This window comes from Haliotis rubra, unplaced genomic scaffold, assembly GCF_003918875.1.
Source record: "Haliotis rubra isolate DU_JTF1 unplaced genomic scaffold, ASM391887v1 Scf444, whole genome shotgun sequence".
NCBI lineage: Eukaryota > Metazoa > Mollusca > Gastropoda > Lepetellida > Haliotidae > Haliotis > Haliotis rubra.
Genome location: NW_025767129.1, coordinates 698489 through 711040, shown reverse-complemented (window position 1 = coordinate 711040; position 12552 = coordinate 698489). Strand labels below are relative to the sequence as shown.

The following is a 12552-nucleotide window of genomic DNA, read 5'->3' as shown; positions in this document are numbered from 1 at the left end:
AACGCGACAATGTTGTCGGCTTGTGTGGAGCAAACCGCGACGATGTTGTCAGCCCGTGCGGAGCAAACCACGAATTTGTTGGTCAACATATTGTTGAGGCTGGACAAGGACGACAACGAAGAAGAACTCCGGGAGGAAATAGAAAGCGTCGAGGAGGAACAAGAAGAGACCCGTCTGGATATTGAGAAGGTGCGGCAGATGGTAGAATCGGCCCAAAGGTGGACCACCCTTTCGCTAGCCATTGTGTTTCTCTGGAAGGTCGTCCACAAGGCCTTGAAGCACAGCACACCGGCTAGCACGCCGGCACACATACCGGTCGACGAGAAGACAGAAACGCCCAAACCAGTTTCCACGGCCACACCCAAGGATCCCCACTATATGGAGTAGAGAAGTCGATGTGTGGAATGGAGCCTATTTGGAAAAAAGTATTGTAGTAGGGTATACGAACTGTACTTTTGTCTTTTTCGTCCGGGCGTGCGCCCTACGAAAACAGGCCTAGACAAGTCTATGACTCGTCCTTTGCAACCCCAAGCCCGTGACTGTGCATCTGCAAAAATACTAGGCGAGCTGTCGGAGGGTCTGTGTAGAAAACTATGCAATTGGGGCAAGACTAGACTATGTGCTGTCGGCTATGGAAACAGTCTGTGGACTTGTACTTCTAGAGGTGGCGTTGTGTTGTAGTTTCTATTTGTATGATTCTAGCTTTATTTTTGTTTGGGGTTGTGCGAATGGGCCCTAGACTACACAGAGCTGGGCTTTGCTTTGTCGACAGATCTATATCCGCTGCAGCACTGTCCATCCAATGTCCATGTACAGGTATGTCTACATCGTCTTTTGGTGCTCCATTTTCGTCCAGCGCTTGTAGATACAGGATAGTTCGCTTGGTCCCACGATACATATGTTTTGCAAACCTGTGGATGGCATAGATCCCTTCTGGAAAGTCTACACATTTCTGGATGGCGGGCGTTTTTGGCGGCGATACCTGGGAGATGGATTTCATACCCCTTTGTAGTTCTAAATATTCTTCGTATTCCGACATGTTCTCTATTTCCTCTATCTTCCTGCGCTCGTCCAGATACTCCTTTCCCAAAGGAGATGCCACTACCTGTATTTTCTTCCAAAGAATCTCTTTGCCGATTTTGTCGAAGAGCGATCTTACGGAGGATTCGATCTCGATTTGCAGGGTGTGTTCGTACACTTCATCTTGAGAGAAATCCTTTTCTACCAACCAATACGTTGTCGCTCAAAACAGTCTGTCTTCGTTCTCTCGAAGTAGGAGTCCTGTTGTCGCAGTACTCTTTCTAGCCCCGCTGTAGTCCAAACAGTGCTCGTTTGGCCTGTTGGCCATTGGACGACGATGCGTGTGAAACGGTTGGTGGTTTCGGAAGCTGACCTTACCGTATCAACCGGCTATTACCCCTACTTTGTTTGTATCCGTATTGCGGAGAGCATTTTCCACAAGCAGTTGGGATTGTCTTCGTTTTTAGATGTATGTTGTGGCTTCTGCGAAACTGTCTTGCAGAGCTTCGATCTCCTTTTTGCGTAGTTCTGCTCGTTCTTCCCGTATTTGTATTTCCTTTAGTAGCACCTTTCCCGCTTCTTTTTTCCAATTTTCTGCCTTCTCGGACTCCAGTAGCTCCATCAATTTCCTTCCTCGTGTCTGTGTAGACAGAGTAACAATTTTGCAATTGGCCGCTTTGTTCAGCATTTCTTGGAAAGGTTGATCGGATCCTTCTCTGCCAAGCTTTTGACATTTTTTCTGCCTCCATTGCCATTCGATGTGTGGAGTTGTCGGGAGAAATATGTCTGTATTCATGCCGGATGGATGTAGAGCTGTTGGCTTCTTGCTGGCAGCTAGCACCGTCTTGGTGTCCTCGCCTTTTGCACAGCATCAGAGTGGGCCTAGTTCCATTGTATCTCCTTCTACCGATAGGATGTCCACACGGAATATTGGAACCCTTCGAAAACCGAAGTCTCCTATGGCCCAGTCGATGTTTTTTGCCCAGGATTCTGTGTTGGTTGGATGAATGTGTACTCCGGACACACGACCCGTTTTCGAGTGTGCGTATCACGCGACGAAGATCGTTTGCTGTGGACGGCCGGCTAGGACCAAACAGCGGTCTATCTTTTCTGCGAGACGAAGCCACTGCGTTGCTGGTGGTTCTACTATGAATAGACCATCGCCTGCTGCTGAAACCCACTCTAACACATCTTGCAAATCGTTTTCTGCTCAGTTGGTGGACATGTCAGTGTCTTGGCAGGCGTACAGGGACACTTATATGTGAGTGCAACCTCGTTGTTGTACGTCTGGGTGGTAAAATGTTTTCCAGAGATGCTCATTTGGACAATCCACATAGTCCGCAAGATGTCCGCCAATCGGTTCTCGGATTCCTCCGGCTTCGAAGTTGCAAACGACTTTGTTGCAGAGCTTGGTGCACATCGTTTTGCCGGACTTTGTTGTCTCTTCCCAAGTGCAAACATGGTTGCCGACCGAGTGTGTGTTGTCCAGGATGGTGGGTTTTCCAGTTTCGATGGCTTCCACAAGTTCGCCTTGTTCGCCAAATCCATGTTGGCTACAGAGGAATTGCACGAGCTGTTTGCAGTCAAGGACGACGGAATAGTCTCAGGTGTAGTTGATGCTGTAGATTCCTAGCCCATTGCCTTGTAGTTTTGTTTCTAGATTGGACAATTACTCTTGTAGTCGGTTGATCGCGATTTCGAGACGTCCACTTTGGCCACGAAGACTGCAAAAGGGGTTTCGTCATCATTTTGGGCTTTCCATGCTCGTAGCGATTTCTGCCGGGTTTCGCTTTCGATCTTTTGGATCGTGCTGGCAATAGCTCCTGCACTCGCCTTTTGAACCGTGTGGAGAAGTGTCGCATACATTTTAGTGGCTTCGGTATGCTCTTTGTTGGTGGTAGTATCCAGTAGAGTAGTCCGACGTTTTTTTTCGCGATTTTACACTGGACGCTTCCCTTGTGCTGCACGATGTCTTTGCGAGATCGATAGCCAAACACGTAGAGGTCGTCGACAAAGGCTGGAAGACTGGAGATTAGTTGCAGGTGGGTTTCCCCAAGATTTCTGGCGAGATAATCTACCGTCGAGATATCGGACATGAGGTTGTTGTCGTGCGTGTTTTCCAGTAGGAGGTGGTGTGCGATCGATTTGCTGCATCGAATGTCCATTTCTTGGAAAGTTGCTGCAATTTGTTTTGCCATAGTTGTTGTTGTTTGAGTGTATACTGTATACTGTAGCAACTCCATATGTCTAATTGGAAGTTCGAGCAAACGTGGTGCCAGTTTTGTTGCATACCTGTCTTGGGGTTGGTGGTTGCTGAAAAAATGGGTAGCGTTAGCGAAAATGAGATTCTTATAAGTAGTAGTTTACACAATGGGTTGAACTGCATCGGGAACTTCCCAAGGCCTTAATTTGAAAAAAATTGAAAAATTAAGGCCTTGGGGAGGACCTGATGCAGTTCCACCATTGTGTATACTACTGAGTGTGCTGGAATTTACTAGAATCCATTCTGATGCACAGAATATTTTAGATTGTTCTAGAGTTTTTGTGTATATGAGGGAAGCTAGCTATTGCCTGTCATCTCACATTATGTCCCAAGTACACCAGCATTGTTTGTGAAGATCAGTATACTCTGCCAGGCCTATAGTTCTGTTACCGACAATATTACTCACCATTGTCTGTATTGCTATAATCACGGCTCTTGTATTATACTGCCTCTAAAATTGTAATACCAGACAATGGACCAGACAATCCAGTGATCAACAGCATGAGCTTCGATCTACGCAATTTGGATACAATGACATGTGTCAACCAAGTCAGCGAGCATGACACCCTATCCCGTCAGACAAGCATAGGTTATTGAAGACCCATTCTACCCCGGATCTTCACGGGTATGTATTGTCATAGTGACACATTTGTACCAAGTTGTATTCAATAATTTAGAACAGAGTTGTTAATCACATATGTTTGATGTTTGATGGTTCCACACCGTGTTCTTTAACGGACTGACACCCGCTTAATTTGGGGGATTTAGGATTGATCACGTAACAATATAACATTCTCAACGTGCATTATATAACATTATCTTCTCTCTCTGAAGATAAGGGTATAGGCGGAACATTCCTGTCGTGTCATTATTGTGAGTATTTCCTTATATATAATTTTTATATGCCACTGTACACTGTTGAACTTCGACACTGTATATAGACGATATCTATATGACACCCGGGCATATTTCTAAATATGTCATAGATATAACTCTTATAAAACAACTCGACATACACGTAACGCCGTGTTGTATAACATCATGTAACAGGTGGATATAAATGTGCATAGATCGGGGTTATAACAATCTATGTAAATATCTGAGAAAATGTCGGAATTCCTGTTCTCCTGCCATCTGTGACAGAATTATTACTACCATTAAAAAGAGGTTAGGTAATATTATATAACGTTCGTTTACAACGCTGCAATAGGCAAATATGTACAGTTTTGTTGACGTTTGGACATGTAAAACACAACACGTGTAGGAATGAGAAAACGACACATTCCGTATTTCGAGTTAAACAACCAATTTCTGAATATATTGAAAAGGAATTCATTTTAGGGATTAATTACAACATATATTTATGAGTAATCACAGATTATATCTTGGACTTGTTTTGAAGATTGTATTTATAAATGTCAAAGAAAAGGAGTTTTTAACTATTACAGGGATTAGTCCCTCATGTAACTATATCAAAATCAAGTCAGTAACCACTTCCACTGCATCCCACAATCCATTCTTTGGACTGGATCCCACCTCTATTTCCTGTTCGCCTCCCAATTGCATAGATCGATGTCTTTAAAGTGAGTCACATATTTTAAGTCACATGTCACGGTTTCCCTGTGAAAAGGCCATGTTCGTCATTTCCAGAAAGTGTTCATTTGCTGAATTTGTGAAGTGACATAATATACTTTCATTACTCAACAAAGTCTGACGATCTAACACCAGGTGAAGGCTGCATGATGACGATTATGTTAAAAGTATTGAAGGTGACCTCAATCATTCATATTTAACAATGGTTGTAATGTATAGAGAGGAAGCGTGTATAATGTATAGAGAGGAAGCGTGTATAATGTATAGAGAGGAAGCGTGTATAATGTATAGAGAGGAAGCGTGTATAATGTATAGAGAGGAAGCGTGTATAATGTATAGAGAGGAAGCGTGTAAAATGTAGAGAGAGGAAGCGTGTATAATGTATAGAGAGGAAGCGTGTATAATGTATAGAGAGGAAGCGTGTATAATGTATAGAGGAAGCGTGTATAATGTATAGAGAGGAAGGCGTGTATAATGTATAGAGAGGAAGCGTATAATGTAGAGAGAGGAAGCGTGTATAATGTAGAGAGAGGAAGCGTGTATAATGTACAGAGAGAGGAAGCGTGTATAATGTATAGAGAGGAAGCGTGTATAATGTATAGAGAGGAAGCGTGTATAATGTATAGAGAGGAAGCGTGTATAATGTATAGAGAGGAAGCGTGTATAATGTATAGAGAGGAAGCGTGTATAATGTATAGAGAGGAAGCGTGTATGATGTATAGAGAGGAAGCGTGTATAATGTATAGAGAGGAAGCGTGTATAATGTATAGAGAGGAAGCGTGTATAATGTAGAGAGGAAGCGTGTATAATGTATAGAGAGGAAGCGTGTATAATGTAGAGAGGAAGCGTGTATAATGTATAGAGAGGAAGCGTGTATAATGTATAGAGAGGAAGCGTGTATAATGTATAGAGAGGAAGCGTGTATAATGTAGAGAGAGGAAGTATAATGTATGAGAGGAAGCGTATGATGTATAGAGAGGAAGCGTGTATAATGTATAGAGGAAGCGTGTATAATGTATAGAGAGGAAGCGTGTATAATGTATAGAGAGGAAGCGTGTATAATGTAGAGAGAGGAAGCGTGTATAATGTAGAGAGAGGAAGCGTGTATAATGTATAGAGAGGAAGCGTGTATAATGTATAGAGAGGAAGCGTGTATAATGTATAGAGAGGAAGCGTGTATAATGTATAGAGAGGAAGCGTGTATAATGTATAGAGAGGAAGCGTGTATAATGTAGAGAGAGGAAGCGTGTATAATGTAGAGAGAGGAAGCGTGTATTGATATTGTTGTAAGTCATAGTTAAATATATTTTATTCCATTTTAGTAAACTTATTTTGTTACCTCTACATTTCTCCAACATTAACCACAGCAAGAGGAGGGACGCTTGACAGTAACTGTATGCCACTTTGTATCAATAAAACATTAACCACAGCAAGAGGAGGGACGCTTGACAGTAACTGTATGCCACTTTGTATCAGTAACAATATCTTAATGTATGACCCACCAACCAGTGCTGGCAGAGACCGTCAAGAACTGACAACAATGTCATAATGTATAACCCACCAATCGAGAAGCGTCCGGGTGCGGAAAGGCGAAGTGTGATTGACACTTAATCTTAGCTGACAGTTCTACATATTATATATATTGTATATATAGTACTGTCAGCCAAGATTAAGTGTGTCGAGTGTACTTGCTGTCTGGTCAAGCTCCCTCAAGCAGACAGGGCGCAAACACTCTCTGTCACTGGGTCGGGATAACAAGTCAGCAGTGGTTTCAATTCACTCTGCTGCTTCCTGTCATACGACAATATACAGTTTCCCTGTCGAGCTTTTAAAACAGTTTAAATAAAGACAGACCTCATTGCAGAAAGTTTTATGAATATACACCGTGTATACACATATTTTAAACATAATATTATTTTTATTTTATAAAACTAAATCTGGGTTGGTACTTCTGTCTGTCTGTCTGTCTGTCTGTCTGTCACATCGCTCCAGGAAAAAAACCGTGTAATTGTATGTAAACATGTTCAAGTTGAATATTCATACACATAACTAGTTATTCGTTCATATAACCACTATTCGACTATTTTACCTTTGGCAAAACGATGCTACACTGATCTAAGAACTTCCATTCTGATTGTATCAGTGAGCGGTGAGTTGGTGTATATACACGTTCAGGTTGTCGCCGCTGATGCACAAATACATATTGTTTCGGGTATTTGGGTAGTGTCGCCATGCAGTTAGATATTATCTCCACGTTAGCAGTCTGAGCTGATTACGTTTAGATCAATGAACATTTAATTCGATATAACCGAGCCGGAGGCGAAATTTCATAATTTGTCAGAATCGAGCACCGAAGATAAAGTAAATAGTTATTTGTAATGTAAGGGCGTCTAATTGTTAGATTCTCTACATGAGCAAGCGTTCGTGAGGTTATCGGGGAGGGCGTTCTGTGGTTCATGTACCAGAAAGGAATGAACGTGCATACGGTTAGGTCCCTCAGTTCATTGTTCGAAAATCTTATCCAGGTTATGAATGTTATAATTTGGGACTTGAGCAGGAATAGGTACACTTTGATCCTCAGGTGCAGCATCCGTAATAGGTATACTTTGATCTTCATGTGCAATATCCGGAATAGGTACACTTTGATCTTCATGTGCAACATCCGTAATAGGTACACTTTGATCTTCAGGTGCAACATCCGTAATAGGTACACTTTGATCTTCATGTGCAATATCCGTAATAGGTACACTTTGATCTTCAGGTGCAATATCCGTAATAGGTACACTTTGATCTTCATGTGCAATATCCGTAATAGGTACACTTTGATCTTCATGTGCAATATCCGTAATAGGTACACTTTGATCTTCATGTGCAACATCCGTAATAGGTACACTTTGATCTTCAGGTGCAACATCCGTAATAGGTACACTTTGATCTTCAGGTGCAATATCCGGAATAGGTACACTTTGATCTTCATGTGCAACATCCGTAATAGGTACACTTTGATCTTCAAGTGGAATATCCGTAATAGGTACACTTTGATCTTCAGGTGCAACATCCGTAATAGGTACACTTTCTTCATGTGCAACATCCATAATAGGTACACTTTGATCTTCAAGTGGAACATCCGTAATAGGTACACTTTGATCTTCAAGTGGGAATATCCGTAATAGGTACACTTTGATCTTCATGTGCAACATCCGTAATAGGTACACTTTGATCTTCAGGTGCAACATCCGTAATAGGTACACTTTGATCTTCATGTGCAATATCCGTAATAGGTACACTTTGATCTTCATGTGCAACATCCGTAATAGGTACACTTTGATCTTCAGGTGCAACATCCGTAATAGGTACACTTTGATCTTCAGGTGCAACATCCGTAATAGGTACACTTTTTGATCTTCAGGTGCAACATCCATAATAGGTACACTTTGATCTTCAAGTGGAACATCCGTAATAGGTACACTTTGATCTTCAGGTGCAACATCCGTAATAGGTACACTTTGATCTTCAGGTGCAACATCCGTAATAGGTACACTTTGATCTTCAGGTGCAACATCCGTAATAGGTACACTTTGATCTTCAGGTGCAATATCCGTAATAGGTACACTTTGATCTTCATGTGCAACATCCGTAATAGGTACACTTTGATCTTCATGTGCAACATCCGTAATAGGTACACTTTGATCTTCATGTGCAACATCCGTAATAGGTACACTTTGATCTTCATGTGCAACATCCGTAATAGGTACACTTTGATGGTACACTTTGATCTTCATGTGCAATATCCGTAATAGGTACACTTTGATCTTCATGTGCAACATCCGTAATAGGTACACTTTGATCTTCATGTGCAACATCCGTAATAGGTACACTTTGATCTTCAGGTGCAACATCCGTAATAGGTACACTTTGATCTTCAGGTGCAACATCCGTAATAGGTACACTTTGATCTTCAGGTGCAACATCCGTAATAGGTACACTTTGATCTTCAGGTGCACATCCGTAATAGGTACACTTTGATCTTCAGGTGCAACATCAGGGTTCATTTTTAAGGTCTCCAATCTGGAACTGTATCGTCTTGCTTTTTGATATTTGACTGGTGCAGCGAGCCCAGTGATCAGTAGATATTTATGAGTCCAAATGTAGGTCTTCTAATAACAGTCTGAGACAAACAATCGGCAGCAGCAATAAGGCCTGAAGTATGAAACACTGATACATTAGGTCGAGATAATAGATACTCCTTCAACAGCTGATCATGGAACCAACCTTTCTCACAAAATCATCGCTATGCATTTTCCATGAACTTATTGAATATCGTTAACATTTTCGGCCTTTTACCAGGATCGTCCTTTCGGATGAATCTTATACAACATGTAGAAGGATAACATGACAGATATCGGGACAACATTCACAGATATAGGGACAGTATGACGGACACAGGCACAGTTCGAAACCAGTAAGAGCAATCTGACAGTTATAGGACCAATATGACATATAGAGGGTCAGTATGGCAGTTATAGGGCCAGTATGACATATAGAGGGTCAGTATGACAGTTATAGGACCAATATGACATATAGACGGTCAGTATGACAGTTATAGGACCAATATGACATATAGAGGGTCAGTATGACAGTTATAGGACCAATATGACATATAGAGGGTCAGTATGACAGTTATAGGACCAATATGACATATAGAGGGTCAGTATGGCAGTTATAGGACCAATATGACATATAGAGGGACAATATGATGAGGTCAGTTACAGGGACCAATATGACATATAGAGGGTCAGTATGACAGTTATAGGACCAATATGACATATAGAGGGTCAGTATGGCAGTTATAGGACCAATATGACATATAGAGGGTCAGTATGACAGTTATAGGACCAATATGACATATAGAGGGTCAGTATGGCAGTTATAGGACCAATATGACATATAGAGGGGCAGTATGACAGTTATAGGACCAATATGACATATAGAGGGTCAGTATGACAGTTATAGGACCAATATGACATATAGAGGGGCAGTATGGCAGTTATAGGACCAATATGACATATAGAGGGTCAGTATGACAGTTATAGGACCAATATGACATATAGAGGGTCAGTATGACAGTTATAGGACCAATATGACATATAGAGGGTCAGTATGGCAGTTATAGGACCAATATGACATATAGAGGGTCAGTATGACAGTTATAGGACCAATATGACATATAGAGGGGCAGTATGACAGTTATAGGACCAATATGACATATAGAGGGTCAGTATGACAGTTATAGGACCAATATGACATATAGAGGGGCAGTATGGCAGTTATAGGACCAATATGACATATAGAGGGTCAGTATGACAGTTATAGGGCCAATATGACATATAGAGGGGCAGTATGGCAGTTATAGGACCAATATGACATATAGAGGGTCAGTATGACAGTTATAGGACCAATATGACATATAGAGGGGCAGTATGGCAGTTATAGGACCAAAATGACATGTAGAGGGTCAGTATGACAGTTATAGGAATATGACATATAAAGGGGCAGTGTGACAGTTATAGGACCAATATGGCAGATATGACAGAAATAAGGACATTATGACAGATACAGGGTCAATGTGATAGACGACTAGGCAATGTGACATGTTTAGTATATATATGGTATATATGCGGCAATATAACAGGTATTGGCAATTTGACAATATAGAGTTGGTCAGGAGATCGCCAGTAACCCGTGCTTGTCGTAAGAGCCGACTAACTGGATCGGGTGGTTAGGCTCGCTGACTGGGTTGACACATCTCATCGTATCCCAGTTGCGTAGATCGATGCTCATGTTGTTGATCACTGGGTTGTCTGGTACAGATCCGATTATTTACAGACCGCCGCCATATAGCTGGAATATTGCTGACTGCGGCGTGTAACTAAACTCACTCACTCACTCACTCACGCAGATAAAGGGGCAACATGGCAGAAATACGAAAACTATACATTCATTATCGTTTGGAAATATTTTATTAAACGGGGGAGATCAGAGTGTTTAGAAATTGTATCGAATAGGAAAGAGTGTGGTGTTTCGTTTTTTACACATGCTAAATAATTACAAACGTGTAAACTAGACAAGCATCGATATGTCCCCTGTTGTGAAGAATCTAGGCGTCCTAATTGATGCTGGATTATCGATGGAACAGCAAGTGAACAACATATGTAAAGTTGTTACTTTCAACTGAGAAACTTGGGAAAATCCGTCATCTCATAACTGAGGATTCAGCTGCAAAGCTCGCTCGTTGCCTGATTCTGACACGCATAGACTACTGCAACAGTCTGCTTGCAAACATACCAGCAACACTCCTAAGTAAACTTCAAAAAGTGCAAAATCAAGCGGCGAGGATAGTCACCAGATCTCCCTCAAGAATGCACATAACACCAGTGCTTAAGGCGTTACATTGGCTCCCAGTAGCGGCGAGAGTGGACTTTAAAATCATCATCCTGGCATATCTGCGTTCACAATCTAGCCCCATCATACCTGTGTGACATTGTATGTATGTACATTCCACCACGTTCCCTCAGGTCTGAGAATCAACAGAGACTCATAGTTGCCATCATGGAAGAAAATGTCCTTTGGTTACAAGTCCTTTAGTGTTGCAGCTGCCACTAAATGGAACTCACTGCCAGATTTTCTCAAAGACGCCCAGTCGTTGGAACAATTTAAGTGTCTCCTAAAGACTCATCTGTTCCATTTGTACTTTTAAAGTGACCTTGTACTGCTACTAGTTTTACTTCTTTTCCTTGACTCTTGTACTATGAGCACGCCCCAGTGGAGTTTGGCGCCATATAAATGGACATTATATATATATATATATAAACTAACATTAAAGAGAATAGTTGTTAATAGTGGTCTAAACTGGCATTGTTGACATTTCAGTACTTACGAGAAAACAACCTGTTCCTGGTAGCTTGTGTGAAGCAGGCGACAACAACGTTCAATTGAGAACTATTTCAACTAGTAGCAGTACGGATAATAACTGTGAGAACATGTGAGAACATAACATCCCATCCGGATTCTATTCGAACCCAAACTCAAACTCGCTGGTGGCAGAGTAGTTTGGACTGTAGTTGACTTTGTGTGCTACCAATTAGGTGCCCCACACTGTGAGAGAGTGTTCGAATCCCAGATGGGAGACAACCATGAAGTACTAGAATATGTACTTTTCTCAGTACCTGTAATCCAACATATAACACATGTTACGTGTTGATCCCTTTCTGAAAAGCATATTGAAGATGTGAGAAAACAACAAAATGACAACCAAAAGAAATTTTACCATGGTTTCAAATCAATTTAGTTTAAAAACCACAAATGCTTAAGGCAAGAAATAAAATGTATTCTTCTATGACCTCAAATTACTGGATTGTGATTGGTTAATCAAGGTCATTCAGAGTTATTATAATTTCGTTATATACCTCTGATTTTTCAACACAGTGTGTTTATCTCCTAATTGAAAAGAAATCTCACACTGAAACCGATGCTAGCATGGCCGTTGTCCCTTTTTCAAACGAAGGATCTCTGAACGACCGCTGTAAGTGTAGTGTGTTGACAGGAACACCAGCACCGTAGAGTCCTCAGCATGGATGACGGTCCCTGGACTGAACAGTGGAGCAGAAGGCTTTCTG

General features: G+C 41.5%; 1 long non-coding RNA gene across 1 annotated transcript; it reads right to left on the bottom strand.

Annotated features, from left to right (window-relative positions):
* Window positions 1-1497: 1497 nt before the first annotated feature.
* LOC124289591 lies at window positions 1498-11483 on the bottom strand. The gene is made up of 3 exons (XR_006901706.1): window positions 11472-11483; window positions 9205-9213; window positions 1498-1576 (listed from the first exon to the last, which is right to left on the bottom strand). It is a non-coding gene; the product is annotated as an uncharacterized LOC124289591 (long non-coding RNA).
* Window positions 11484-12552: the final 1069 nt, after the last annotated feature.